Source organism: Bufo bufo, chromosome 5 (assembly GCF_905171765.1).
Source record: "Bufo bufo chromosome 5, aBufBuf1.1, whole genome shotgun sequence".
In the NCBI taxonomy this organism is placed as follows: Eukaryota; Metazoa; Chordata; class Amphibia; order Anura; family Bufonidae; genus Bufo; species Bufo bufo.
In genome coordinates, this window is record NC_053393.1 from 39390698 (window position 1) to 39406582 (window position 15885).

At 44.5% G+C, this 15885-nt stretch overlaps 1 long non-coding RNA gene across 1 annotated transcript in view; it reads right to left on the reverse strand.

Annotated features, from left to right (window-relative positions):
• Positions 1–12813: 12813 nt before the first annotated feature.
• The window catches only part of LOC121001330, a 131094-nt gene continuing 128022 nt past the window's right edge, over positions 12814–15885 (reverse strand). The window contains exon 4 of the long non-coding RNA XR_005779032.1: positions 12814–12932. This is a non-coding gene — a long non-coding RNA (uncharacterized LOC121001330). The remainder of the gene's footprint in view (positions 12933–15885) is intronic.

The following is a 15885-nucleotide window of genomic DNA, read 5'->3' on the forward strand; positions in this document are numbered from 1 at the left end:
GGTATACTGTTCTGCACTGTAGTATTTGGTTCTGCTGGGGCGGTATACTGTACTGCACTGTAGTATTTGGTTCTGCTGGGGCGGTATACTGTTCTGCACTGTAGTATTTGGTTCTGCTGGGGCGGTATACTGTTCTGCACTGTAGTATTTGGTTCTGCTGGGGCGGTATATTGTGCTGCACTGTAGTCTTTGGTTCTGCTGGGGCGGTATACTGTTCTGCACTGTAGTATTTGGTTCTGCTGTGGCAGTATACTGTTCTGCACTGTGGTCTTTGGTTCTGCTGGGGTGGTATACTGTTCTGCACTGTAGTATTTGGTTCTGCTGTGGCGGTATACTGTGCTGCACTGTGGTTTTTGGTTCTGCTGGGGCAGTATATTGTGCTACACTGTAGTATTTGGTTCTGTGGTATACTGTTCTGCACTGTAGTATTTGGTTCTGCTGGGGTGGTATACTGTTCAGCACTGTAGTATTTGGTTCTGCTGGGGTGGTATACTGTTCTGCACTGTAGTATTTGGTTCTGCTGGGGTGGTATACTGTTCTGCACTGTAGTATTTGGTTCTGCTGGGGCAGTATACTGTGCTGCACTGTAGTATTTGGTTCTGCTGTGGCGGTATACTGTTCTGCACTGTAGTATTTGGTTCTGCTGGGGCGGTATACTGTGCTGCACTGTAGTATTTGGTTCTGCTGGGGCGGTATACTGTTCTGCACTGTAGTATTTGGTTCTGCTGGGGCGGTATACTGTTCTGCACTGTAGTATTTGGTTCTGCTGGGGCGGTATACTGTACTGCACTGTAGTATTTGGTTCTGCTGGGGCGGTATACTGTTCTGCACTGTAGTATTTGGTTCTGCTGGGGCGGTATACTGTGCTCCACTGTAGTATTTGGTTCTGCTGGGGCGGTATACTGTTCTGCACTGTAGTATTTGGTTCTGCTGGGGCGGTATATTGTGCTGCACTGTAGTCTTTGGTTCTGCTGGGGCGGTATACTGTTCTGCACTGTAGTATTTGGTTCTGCTGTGGCAGTATACTGTGCTGCACTGTGGTCTTTGGTTCTGCTGGGCAGTATATTGTCCTACACTGTAGTATTTGGTTCTGCGGTATACTGTTCTGCACTGTAGTATTTGGTTCTGCTGGGGTGGTATACTGTTCTGCACTGTAGTATTTGGTTCTGCTGTGGCAGTATACTGTGCTGCACTGTGGTCTTTGGTTCTGCTGGGGCAGTATATTGTGCTACACTGTAGTATTTGGTTCTGCGGAATACTGTTCTGCACTGTAGTATTTGGTTCTGCTGTGGCAGTATACTGTGCTGCACTGTAGTATTTGGTTCTGCTGTGGCAGTATACTGTTCTGCACTGTAGTATTTGGTTCTGCTGGGGCAGTATACTGTGCTGCACTGTAGTATTTGGTTCTGCTCTGGCGGTATACTGTTCTGCACTGTAGTATTTGGTTCTGCTGGGGCAGTATACTGTGCTGCACTGTAGTATTTGGTTCTGCTCTGGCGGTATACTGTGCTGCACTTTAGTATTTGGTTCTGCTGGGGCGGTATACTGTTCTGCACTGTAGTATTTGGTTCTGCTGGGGCGGTATACTGTTCTGCACTGTAGTATTTGGTTCTGCTCTGGCGGTATACTGTGCTGCACTGTAGTATTTGGTTCTGCTGGGGCGGTATACTGTTCTGCACTGTAGTATTTGGTTCTGCTGTGGCGGTATACTGTTCTGCACTGTAGTATTTGGTTCTGCTGGGGCGGTATACTGTGCTGCACTGTAGTATTTGGTTCTGCTGGGGCGGTATACTGTTCTGCACTGTAGTATTTGGTTCTGCTGGGGCGGTATACTGTTCTGCACTGTAGTATTTGGTTCTGCTGGGGCGGTATACTGTACTGCACTGTAGTATTTGGTTCTGCTGGGGCGGTATACTGTTCTGCACTGTAGTATTTGGTTCTGCTGGGGCGGTATACTGTGCTCCACTGTAGTATTTGGTTCTGCTGGGGCGGTATACTGTTCTGCACTGTAGTATTTGGTTCTGCTGGGGCGGTATATTGTGCTGCACTGTAGTCTTTGGTTCTGCTGGGGCGGTATACTGTTCTGCACTGTAGTATTTGGTTCTGCTGTGGCAGTATACTGTGCTGCACTGTGGTCTTTGGTTCTGCTGGGCAGTATATTGTCCTACACTGTAGTATTTGGTTCTGCGGTATACTGTTCTGCACTGTAGTATTTGGTTCTGCTGGGGTGGTATACTGTTCTGCACTGTAGTATTTGGTTCTGCTGTGGCAGTATACTGTGCTGCACTGTGGTCTTTGGTTCTGCTGGGGCAGTATATTGTGCTACACTGTAGTATTTGGTTCTGCGGAATACTGTTCTGCACTGTAGTATTTGGTTCTGCTGTGGCAGTATACTGTGCTGCACTGTAGTATTTGGTTCTGCTGTGGCAGTATACTGTTCTGCACTGTAGTATTTGGTTCTGCTGGGGCAGTATACTGTGCTGCACTGTAGTATTTGGTTCTGCTCTGGCGGTATACTGTTCTGCACTGTAGTATTTGGTTCTGCTGGGGCAGTATACTGTGCTGCACTGTAGTATTTGGTTCTGCTCTGGCGGTATACTGTGCTGCACTTTAGTATTTGGTTCTGCTGGGGCGGTATACTGTTCTGCACTGTAGTATTTGGTTCTGCTGGGGCGGTATACTGTTCTGCACTGTAGTATTTGGTTCTGCTCTGGCGGTATACTGTGCTGCACTGTAGTATTTGGTTCTGCTGGGGCGGTATACTGTTCTGCACTGTAGTATTTGGTTCTGCTGGGGCGGTATACTGTTCTGCACTGTAGTATTTGGTTCTGCTGGGGCGGTATACTGTGCTGCACTGTAGTATTTGGTTCTGCTGGTATCATGATTGCATTTGTGTTTTCTATCTTTTACTTCTACACATATGAATTGTCCTCGGTGAGAAGATAATTGTTGTGTATTTTATTTCCATATCTATATCACCACTGACCCTGTTTTAGCCTCGCTCTGTGTTTTCCAGCAATGTCGCTATTATCAGGTAAAGTTACGATTATTCTCCATCAGAGTGAGTTTTGTCTTGTTGATATTGCACAGTACCCTCTTTTAGCTGGTACACTTTGTACTTTGGGCAGTGCCCGGCTTTTCCTGCCTTCTTCAGTTATATTTTATAATTAATTTTTCACTTCTGCTTTTGAGCAAACACGGATGTGAGAAATTGGCGTATGTTTGAGAAAAGTTTCTGAACTTCTTTATTTCTGAAGGTTAAAATTCCCCAATCAGTTCCAGGAGGTCCAGTACAGTTTATGATACAATGAATGTTCTGAACAGGTTCTGGATGGTGGACCCTAAATGCAACCATAATACCACCCACATACAAGTCAAAACTTGAGAAGGATGAGTGCTACCAATATAAATAGTGACTTCCATGGCATAAGAGGAAACTACTAGACCAGACTAGAGGTACCACTAGGTCTTCAAGGTGGTGGAGGCCCTGGACCATGTGACCCATCTACCCTCCCAATAATCTGGAAAAACCACACATTCCTCACACATCACTAGAGTTGGCCCATCAGACAGAAGAAAACTATGGTGGGCCCAGGTCTTATAATAATAATTGGCCTTGCCCCAATAAGATCCACGAGGTTCAGCAGAGTTTATGATGCAGTTAAGGTTCTGAACAAGTCCTGGATGGTGGGCTCTAAATGGAGCAACATACAAGTCAACTATTGAGAAGTCTGAGTTCTACCAATATAAGTAGTGGTGGCTCAAGGTGGTGGAGACTCTGGTGCGTGTGACCCTTCTACCCTCCCTATAATCTGGCCAAACCACACATCCCAATCACAGTTCGACTTGCCCATCAGACAGGAGATAACCATGGTGAGCCCAGGTCTTACCATAACAATTGGCCCCTGCCACAAAAAGGTCAGTGAAGTCCAGCAGAGTTTAAGATGCAAATAAAGTTCTGAACAGGTTCTGGATGGTGGGCCCTAAATCTTGCAGCCATAATACCACCCACATGCAAGTCAACTATTGAGAAGGGTGAGTGCTACCAATATAAATAGTGACCTCTAGAGCCTAAGAGGAAGATGCTGGGCCAGAATGGAGGTACCACTAGGTCCTCAAGGTGGTGAAGGCCCTGGAGCATATGACCCTTTTTCCCTCTCTATAATCTGGCCAAAGTACACATCCCAATTTCTAGAGTTGGACTTGCCCATCAGACAGGAGAAGACTATGGATAGGCTCAGGTCTTACGGTAATAATTGGCCCTAGCCCCATTGACGTCCAGCAGAGTTTATGATAGAATTAAAGTTCTGAACAAGTTCTGGATGTTGGGTCCTAAATCTTGGACCAAAGTAACCACCCAAACATAGCTATTGATAAGGGCGATTGCTACAGCTTTTTGAGATTAGGTCCTCAGTCTTATTTCTTCTGGTGGTCCAAAAGTAAGCCAGTTCTACTCTGCTTATCCCAATCTACATGAAGCGTAAAAGTTCATTTTCCACCAAATTCTGAGAGGACCTCCTGCACACACCCCATTTCAGGTATTCCCACAGGTAGGACTCCTTCACGAGTTAAAACCATTGGATGCTTAAATAAGGCTCAGAGTCATGTTCATTTTTTCTCTCTCACACCCCAGCAAATTCTTCACGGGTCAAACATTTGGAGTGGCCAGTAGATCCAGGAGCTCCACATACCACACAGCCAGATGACAATACAGAATGTAAGCTTCCTGCAGTGCGCTCTGTGAATTCCTTTTCTATGTGCTAGAATAGATGGATGGGGGGTCCCTCAGCCGGTAACATAGACCTCCACAAACCTTTTGAGTCCTCTGGCATCTTTTCTTGACAAACTGCGCATTAACCTGTATGAATTGTTCCCATGTGGTTTTGTCTTCTGAGATGTTCCGTCCTCACGTGGTGGAAGTGCACAGGTGACGTGGAGGTATTTGCCACATGTTTGCATTCTGTCTTTCTGTGAATATTTTCGTATTTCCTCCCACACTTTACAGGAACCTTATTATTTCACTGGAAACACCTATAGTTTTGACTTTTTACTTGCAGTTTTATATAGTGCCCACATGATGCTGACATACAGCGCTTACATTATACTGCCTACATAATACTGACATACAGTGCTTACATTATGTGGCTGCCCTTGTGCCCATGCCGTAGTCCAGTACACTTTGCCTGTAGGTAGGAAATTCCCAGTCTGTCTCCGCCATTGCATGGCTTGTCCTTCAGAAGCTCCACATTCATCCATAGTCCTCATCAGGTACATCTGGTGAGAGCATCGCTGAATCGTATCATCCACCAATTACACATTTCATTACATAATATCCATACAAACAAGGGTTATGACCTCTGACCTCTATAAGTGACCTCTCGCTAGATCTAAACCTGGCCTCTGTAGATGCACAAAGAGATCCATGAAGATGGTCAATGGGAGTGCTCAACCATGTCGAAAAGCTTTTAAGAAAATTAAGCCGTAGAGAATGGCGTAATAGAGGCTCGTTCATGAATGAAATCCGGGAATGTACTGCTGACCTATCTGCGTGCCACGCGTGTAATCGCGATCTACGTGATCAGCATCTATGGATATGTCATCCATAGGTCGGGACCATGATCGAGTCTCACTGTAAAGATATTATATGTGTGTGAAGACCTCACCACATAGATATAAAGGGGGCCCTCTACAGGTTGTGGCAGGTACTGCAGAATTTCCGGATTGGAGCTGATAAAAAAACAGGAGGCAGACCGGCAAACAGAACTAATGGACCGGTGGAGCTGGTTTATCTATATAGGTTTTAGATGGAAACGACTACATACAGGCAGCCACCGAGGCATCACTGGTCGGCCTTCTGTGTCACACACCGTCTGGCGGCAGACAGCCCATTATAACAAGCCCTTATTGCAGTGCCACCTTCTAGTGGCTTCACTGCAAGTGGCTCATGAGCACTAGGGGCCCCCCTCCTACAGACCACCAACTACCACTGAATAACATGAAGACCACCATCTGCATCAGCATTACTAAGCGTACTTCTTAAAGGTACAGGCGCAACTTATTAAGCATACACATGGCGGTATTAACCCTTTCCTCCAAGGTCTCGTCGCTAGAATGGAAAGTGCACAAAACATATTAACTTGGTAAACAAATTAGTCACCATAATAAGTAGAGAGGCCACCTACATATACATATGGAGCGGACCTAAAGGTGACCTTTAACTCCGTGACTCATAGAGGCTTATTACTCGCTCATTGCGATGATGTAGTAGTAGACCTACCTTCTGTCTTATGGAGAACCCGCAGACACCGCTATTAGCAATATGTTCTGTCCAGTCACAATGTCAGCTCTGCTGCATCTATAGATGAATACATATAAGAGATAGATGCTGTGGCTGGTGAAGGGGGCTGGAGTCAGTAACCAGGCCAGATGTACAAAATAGACAAGTCTCTCTTTACTGAAGTGCTGAATGGGAGTTGTAGTACATCTAACGGCATCAAAACACAGTTCCAAACAATTCTAAGTGCGTTTCATCCCAGATAACAATGTATGGATATAGACAAGGATGGGGGTTGTAGTACTCCTTCCCTCTTTATCTACAAAGTCTATCTCTGCAGAATCTAAGGCTGGCTATATTAATCTTTCAATGGTGGCTGTCATTTCCAGCTGATGGGTACAGGATTAAGATACAGCTGGCCAGGACCATGGCCAAGTGTGAAGGTGTATTAGCAGTGTCCTTCTCACTGCAGTAAAGTCGTCATCGGCCTTATACAGCTAATACCTTACTGACTGGTCCCAGTGCTCGGCCATGCAGATTCTGGACCTTCCAGTTCTTTCTTTTTCTTTTCCTGGAGTACAATGAAGTAGAGATGGTCTTCTCTCTGTTGGTCTTTCAGAGATAGTGATGGTTCTCTACAGCTTAGGCCAATTTCTCTGAGGAGAGAACACACATATCTTCCTCTCACTTCCTCAGCTAACACACTACTAACTGAGCTAGGTGGACTTAGAGGAGCTGTCCCACAAAAAATATCACATAGCACAGTTTTCAAACCAACACCTGGATCTGAATACTTTTGTAATTGCATGTAATTGAAAATTTAGTATAGCCACTGAGCTATTCAATAAAATCTATTTGTAGAGCGCCACCTGCTGTTTGCTCTTTTTCTTATTTCTTTGTCCGGCTCACTGAGAAGGCTGCACATGCTCAGTTTCATCCTTCAACTACATAGCTGGAGCTGTGATAGGGTAACAGCCCCTGCAGAAAAGATACGTCCCCTGAGGTGCAGCACTAGACACTCCCCTGAGCTGCCAGCATCACTTAAATCTAGCAGAGCAATGAATGTGGAGATCTCTGGATCCATGTGAGGTCCAGGGCTGGTTCTAGCTTTGTTAGAAAGAGATTGTCCTGTACTATATGATGTCTGATTTTCTCCTATCTATATATCTATCTAATCATCATTTAGAAATCCATTCCAGAAGAGGAAAGGTGGGACCAGCTCCATATTAGGCCTATGCATTTAGAATGAGATGTCATAGAAGCTCCAGGAGGTGTCCAGAACTTTTCTCTATATAGCGTATATGATATTATTATAATATTTACAGAAGTTCCACCATATTTCCATTTTCCATTCCCGTCGCCTACACTCTATTATCACATTTAATACCTAACACCTAGATGACATCTAATCCTCAATGTCCCCCAAACCAGCCCTACCCATACAGCCCACCCCGTCTCATGTTCCCCTGCACTTACACAACACCATTTGTCGCCTTCATAGTAAAATTGACATCAAAGTCGAGCATTTAAAGACTCAAGGTAAAAAGTCCCAGGAGATTTGCGATTCCTGGAAGAGTCGAATCAGCCGTTTTATTTTTCTCTCTCGCAAACGTGCGGGTGACACAATGGGTGGGACAGGTGATAGATGTCCCTGTTACCTGTGATATGAAACCCGAGAGGCAGCGATTACCGAATTAATGACTTAGGCCTGTGACACAAATGATATAAGTGGCAGCCATGGATGAATGGCCTCTCAGGGATGAATAGGTCCCGGCCGCCGCTCATCCAATATACAGTATGTGTACGAAACAAAAAGGAAAAAAAACGAACACACGAGACAAAAAGCTAAGAATGGCTTTGATATCCGAGATTAAAGAGAAGAGTTGAGAGTGGAGGAGTTTGTGGATAATGATCCAGGCTTTCATCAGCGAAACCCAAATTACCGACTACACTCACAACCCTATCATATCCTCTGTGGCGCGGCACAAGTTACTTATTACAGAGCCTCTTCCATACCGTCATCTAACTTTCAGGGAAATGAGGGAAACCAGATCCCGGCTTTTCAAATTTTTTTCTTTTTTTCTTTTTTTTTTTTAATTTTCGCCTTTTTTCTCCGGGGAGGGATCAGCTGTCGGAAACACATGCCTGACCATAGACAAAAACAGAGGGAGAGAATAAGAGTCCTACGTGAACACACTGACCATCTGCTCCAGAACGCTGAGTAATAAGATCTAATGAAATCTTCAGCCCCGGCCCACCAGTCTGACGGTTTTCAACTTGGCCGCAGCCGGGAAGTCGGAGCTGCCAAGAGCCAATTTAAAGGAGTGCTGTGTTTTGGAAGAGCTACGTCCAAGAAGAACACAAGCCGAGATTTAAAAACCACAGCTGATTTCCTCTAACCCCCCTCAAGGGCACATTCCTCGTCTCCAGCCTATTGAACATGTCATTGAGGAAGTAGACAATGCTGGTTCTCTCGCTCATGCACACCGTATGTTTTCCATTTATATAAGTTGGCATGAGTTCCTTCTCTCTGCCAGACTTCACCTAGAAGTCACTTTCTTTTGGGAGGAGAAGGAAAGGTGGGGGGGGGGGGGGGGGTTGTGGAATAGTATAGGGAAAGGATAAGCTGTTTGGGCCGGATGTGGATTCCTGAGAAAGTAACGAAGGAGCAGGGAGATTAAAGGAAACTTGTGTGATAACCATGCTTGAATCATTTCCTTCTTCTGTGTGGTATTTGTGGGTGAAGAAATCTTGCTTGCATGGATATACGCATACATTCCTGGTCCTGTGGGATTCTACATTGACTGTGGTGGATGAGGAAGATTACAAATTGATGTGGTCACTCCCTAATTATAAATCCAAGGAGTTTCAATGAGGAAGGACAAGCTGTCTTCTTAAAGAGAAAGTCAACTGTGAGTGGAATTTCGAGATGAAGCCCCTTTATTGTGGTGGTTCTTAAAGGAAGACAAGGCACTTTATTGGCATCCTGCAAAGAATAGGAGAGTGGCATGACTTGGGATTTCTAAGAGTCTTACAAGGATGTACCGCCCATGAGGAACCCTGGCCGCTGCTCTACTACCCAATAGGAAGCCTCTAAAGGAAACGCAACCTATCTTTGACTATACAATACCAATGTGGTCAATCCCTAATTACAAATACAAGAAGGCGAAGTTGTGTTTATAGAGAGAGAAATTTAACTATAAATGGAATTTTGAGAAGAAGAGGCCCCTATTTGGTGGTGGGTCACACCATGTGCAATGCTTAAAGGAGGACATGGCACTTTAATGGAATCCTGCAAAGAGCTGGAAGGCTGGCATGACTATTGGGCTTTCTAACACTGTGTCTGTGGAGAGGAGGAGTTCCACCACCCATGAGGAGCCCTAAACACTCCTCAACTACCCCATAGGCTGCCTCCTGTATAAGCTATCACATAGATTGTCTTCTACAGTACAATAGAGATGGTAACTCTCTATTTATAAATCTGAATAGAGAGTTTCAATTAGGAAGGCCAAGTTGTGTTGAGAGAGAGAAATTCATCTATAAGGGGAATTTTGAAAAAGAATGAAGCCCCTTTATGATGATGATGGGGCATGCTATCTCCAATGCTTAAAGGAGGGCATGGCACTTCATTAGTAACCTGCAAAGAATAGGAAAGTAGCATGACTTTTGGGATTTATAATACTGTGTCTTTGAAGAGGAGCATTTTTGAAGTGGGTTGTGCTGCCCATGAGGAACCCTCTTCTACTACTCCATGGGCTGCCTTTAAGGTATGTACAACCTATCACATAGATTTTCTTGTACGATACAAAATACATGTGGTCACTCCCTAATTGCAAATCTAAAGAGAGTTTCAATGGGGAAGGCCAAGGTATGTTCATAGAGAGAGAAATTCAGCTATAAGTGGACTTTTGAAGAGGTGAGCTCCCTTCATGGTGGTGGGTCACACCATCTCTAATGCTTAAAGGAGGGCATTGAATTTCATTATCATCCTGCAAAGAATATAAAACATGGCATGATTATTTTACTGGGTTGTAACGTCCATGAAGAACCCTGCCGACTCCTCATTGGCTTCATTACAATCTATCACATACGATAGATTTTCTTGTTCCAAACCTACACATAGTAGAAAATTGGGAAGAGAGTAACACATGGCTGTGGTATCAGACTACACAGGGGTTCTTTGTAGTCTGTAACCATAAACACACATACAGTATGTGCTGTATACACAAAATGGTAAAAAATAATTGCAATCAACACTGAACAATTGCTTCACTGTTTTATTTTACATACATTGGAGCAGTAAAAGTTGTTTGCAAAGGTATACATCTCCATTCATATTTATAAGGTATGATCAGTTAGCGGATGTCTTCAATAACGGAGAAACAAGGATCCAACATATATGATTTTTACCTGTCTAAACCCATTACTTTCCCTAAGATAAGCAGTGCGAAAGTCATAGAGAAGAAGCTTATCCCAACCCTATTGGTGATACGCATGTTATGTCTATGGAGAGGCAAGAAAGTGCGATGGGGCATGCCCTCAGGCTCACCCATTTGTCCATTAGGCTCACTTACACCTATTGAATTGACCAGTCATGTCCCACAACTAGGGAGGTATCTCAGTTCACCTGGCACCAGGGACATCATTTCTATATCAGGCAAGACCACAAAGTGGCTGGTGGATGTACACTACTGGAAAATGAAACAAAATAACACCTAGAAGAATTTAGGTGAAAAAGCATATTATACAATATGGCAATGATGGGGGTGTTACATGTAGTGATCAACATGCCAAGATCCTTTCTTTACATAAAGAAGCTCTACAGACTTTTTTTGCATCACTTTTTCTCTTATAGCACTGTTGATTGGCTGTTGTTGGACTGTTCACTACTAGACGAAGGAGTGCACCATTTATGCAATTAACAGGCTTTGTAAAGGGCCAAATTGTAGACTTCGAAGAAGCTTGATGGTCCAGCCGTCAAATCAAGGAAAGAGTTGGATGAGAAGTTTCCTTAGTGTATCGGTGGTGTTGACAGTGGTCACAGGAGAGTGCTCACACAATTAGAGAGGGTTCCGGACGGTCAAGGCAGACAGGTGCATGCCAAGATCGCCATATACGAAGAGCTAAGGACAGCCATAGCTTCACAAATTGCTTCTGCAGTAGTCCTTACAGTGACTGCCTGGACTATAAGAAACTGTCTGCTGGAAGCGGGAGTGAGTTCACACACTCCAATATCTCGTTTGCCACTGACCTTTCATCGTCACCAAGAGCGCCTGCACTGGTGCCACGAGAGAGCCCAATGTAGGCATGAATGGCAAACAATAGTGTTCAGTGATGAAAGCAGGTGGCCACATCAGAGTTTGCAGGAAGGCTGGAGAGCGCCCACTGCCATCATGCATAGTGCGGAGACACACAGGACCAGCACCCAGTATCATGATGTGGGACGTCATTAGCTACCATGTCTGATATTCGTGGAGGGAACATTGACCAGCCTTCAGTATGTCCAGAACATCGTGGAACCAGTCCTACTGCCATTTTTGACCCAGTTACAAGATGTGGTGTTCCAACAAGATAACGCTGCCCGCACACTGCAGTTCCCATGGCCATCTCGATCACCAGATCTCTCCCCCATCGAGAATGTCTGGGACTGGAAGGGATGAAGGATCTGTCATGCACAGCCTCCAACAACCACCTTGGCTGAACTACATACAGGTCCAGGTTGAAAAAGCTTGGAATAACAAACCACAGTAGGATATCTAGCATCTGTATGACCACTACCATACCACAGTGGCAGCAGGGGTGGGCTGGGCCGGGGGGCAGGGAGGCAATTGCCCCCCCCAGGCCGCCCTGGTCTGAATGGAGAAGATGAGGAAAGAGAACGTCTACAACAAAGGTGACATCAATGGATGTAAGAGGTATGTGGTGCTATGTAGGAGAGGCGATGCTCCGCCCCCCCCCCCCTCCTGCCATTTGCAGAAGGAGGATTCAGAGCTGGGTGAGGACGGCCAATGGGGGCAGCAGGCCACGGGCGGGTGACAGATGGTGGGGGGAACCACAGGCCTTGAGCAGGATCGGGGGAGGGAGGAGAGCGGAGGAGCTTCCTGGCTGTAGCTTGTTATATAAGCAGGCAGTGCAGCCAGGACAGACCTCCCCTCTCCGTATAATGTGTAGAGACAGGCCGCAACTATAGAATGTCAGCTGTACAGTGTTTGTTGGGAGTGGCCTATTATATGTAGGAGGGGCTTTTAATAATGGGCGGGGCTAAAAATGGGCCACTTGACTGGATTTGCCCCCCAGGACTAAGGCTGCCAGCCCTCCCCTGAGTGGCAGCCTGTATCACAGCTAGGGGAGATGCCACCCAGTATTAATGTGACCTTGCCTCAACATGTAACCTGCTGCAGAACCTGAAATAAAGGGTGCACCACCTTGGTTGTGTGCTGATTGACCAAGCACCACATATAGTCTATACTTTGTCAATCTCAGCTCAATTGCATTGTTTTTTTATGTATTTTCCCACCATTGGTCTCATTTACCTGCAAGTGACAGGTGCCCTTCAGATGCTATAAAGGCAAATATTGCAGATATTTGCTGATGCAGCTCGGCTGTCATTCAGTAAATGATCTTGATGGCAACGTGCTGGAAGAAGGCGACAACTTAGCTGCAGGCAGGAGGAAAAAAAAACACGAAATCAAATTAATCATAATTCTTCAAAAAACAGTCACAGATCCTTTATTCAACCTCAGTAGGATGCACATTCCACTTTGCTGAGGCACAGTTCAAGCCAGATAAAAAAAGAATTCCTAAGGTATCAACAGCAATATCCTAACTGAAGTGGAATTTCCCTTATTAGTCACACACAGAGCTCAGACTTGACTAAGAAAGCTGGATGCAGTTACTGGGTTAGAAGACAATCAGGCTAATATACTTTCCTAAATTTCCTAAAGGGCCCCTACCCCAAAAAAAAAAGGTTACAAGTGAATTTCTTGTATCATCTCCTTCTATCCCTTAACCCCCTCTTAGTCATATCTGGCCTCTGTGAAAGCTGAATTACCGGTAAAACCAATATCGAGGGTTTTCAAGGGCTGCAGTGCATTCCTAAACTTCAACTAAGCAAACCTGGGTATTTAGTATATGGAGAGGAACATGGCGGAAATATAATATGCCTGGGAAAACTGGGCCCCTCACCCCAAAAACAAGTTACCTGTAAATTTCTTGTATCATCTACACATACCTTTACCCCCCTCTTAGTCATATTAGGCCTCGGTGAAAGCTTAGTTACAGCCAATATTGAGGGTTGTCAAGGCCTGCCATCCTAAAGTTTCTGAGCATAGCGGAAATATCATTCAGGCATGCAGGAAAATTGGGTGACAACCATATTTAGTTTTTTAGTTAATTTTAAAAAAAAGGACCTGTCCCTACTCCTGACACGCCTGTGTTAATAGCTACATGCGTTCCCCATGTAATAACAATTCTCGAGCCTCTATTCTTATGGCTCTATGTTGTGTCATTCCTTTATTATTTCTACTACAAGTTATGAAGGAATTGCTAGCAGTCTGCAGTAAGGGTACAGAGGGGCGGTAACCAGTTGGGGGTGTGTCCCTGCACAGTCTGACAATGGCAGCACTGATTGGATAGAGTGAGACTGTGCAGGTACACACCCCCAACTGGTTACCACCCCTCTGTACCCTTACTGCAGACTGCTAGAAATTGCTTCATAACTTCGAGCAGAAATGAAATAGGAATGATACATCATAGAGCCATAAGACTAGATGCTCCAGAATTGTTATTATTCGGGGAATGCATGAGGCTATTATTAAAAAAAAGCATGTCAGGAGAGGTGAAAGGTTCTCTTTAAAGAAAAACTCTCTTAAAAGGGAAAGTCCTCCCTTTTTTTTGCTCAAAGTGTTCCCTAATCTGATCCCAAGTTTCCTGCTGCTGGGATCCTAAGCAAGCAGTGATAATCTGTGGAAGAGCTCAACAGGAAATATTCAGTTCCCCTACAGCTCCACCATAGGGGAAATGAAGTATTACACAGTTACCACTGAAATCAATGTTATGACTGTATAATGTGCAGACATGTTGGGTCCTACAGAGAGGGTCCTGAATGGGGCAATTCCGTTACTTAGTATTTGAAAGTGGGTTCTCTAAACCAGATCATACTTTATAAAAAAAAATTTGTGTAGGCAAAACCCTATTAACAGGTACTTGTGAATGGGTCAGATCGAGTAAAGCTGGATTAGTAGGCACAAGGTCCAACCTCTACCCCCTCTTCAAGAAATCTGAAAGATGAAGAAATAAGGAAAAGTCTCTGGAGTTAAACTTCTCTCTTTTTGACATCACATCAACTAGCCCCTGAACTAGGGATCGGTAAATGTCCTTGAGTGTAATATATATGGGTAGAGATTAGTCATAGGACCGGCCAAAGTTGTGTAGGGTGACCAACAAAATTAAGGCTGTTGGGTTTTTCTTACCAAACTTTTCTGAAGGTTTTTTATTTTTGTGATTTGTGTTTTTCTTTAATGTAAATGTAATGTTTTTGAATTTTTTTATTGGCAGTAAAACAAACCATGAAACAGAGCATGAGATTAGGCTTCATGAGAAATGCTTTTCTTAAAAGTACCAATTCCTGGGAAGGAGACCCTGACATGGGCATATTCTGTGGAACCGGTTTTTATGCTTTTTTCTGGATTATTGAGTGCATTAAAAGAGAATTTCCAAAGGCTTTAGCAACATATTTTGGAAACATTTAGGATTCTAGTGCCCAGTGGTCCCATTCCTCACTATTGGGTGGTGGTCAACAATAAGTTTACTTCATTCGATGGAATTACGGGTACTAGGAATGTGAATAAATTCACATCTGCACCAGTGAGCAATGGTCTATCGTGTACGAGTCCAAAGGTGAACTGGAGAACTTGTGGAGGAGTCTGGGAAACTGGCACCGGGCGAGAATCCCATAGCATCTTAACTATTATTTCTTCTGGAGGCAGATGGTAATCAGGAGCGCTGTGCAGTGAAGACCTCATCATTAGTATGATACACGCTGCATATGGCAGGGGAAAGGTAACAGAGATTTTTTTTTTTTGCCCGAGGATAAGATTTCCAGTGAATGTGTTATAAGCCTGAGTGGAGAGGAGCAGAGGGATATGCGCTAATTAAATGTTGATAGCTGAAGGAGAGATGTGATTGAGGACGGAAAGCTAAATCACTTCTGTGCATAGAAAAACATGCCTGGGAAAATTTAGCAAATCACCAGTGACTATCAGAGGAAACCATCGTCTGCAAATAAATTAAATGTAAGTGTTAAAGAAAAATCAACAGCAATGTATTACTCCGATGAGCCAAAACATTCAAATCACCTGCCTCGTATTGTTGGCAAAACAGCTTTGACCCATGGAGATATGAACTTTAGCGTCCATCTCCCTGTTGCTTGGACCATTTTTGGTCCTAAGCGTCCATCTCCCTGTTGCTTGGACCATTTTTTGTCCTAAGCGTCCATCTCCCTGTTGCTTGGACCATTTTTGGTCCTAAGTACTAAACCAGTGGACATCGGGAACATCCCACAGGACCTGCCATTTTGGAGACACTCTGATCCAGTCATCTCAACATCACAC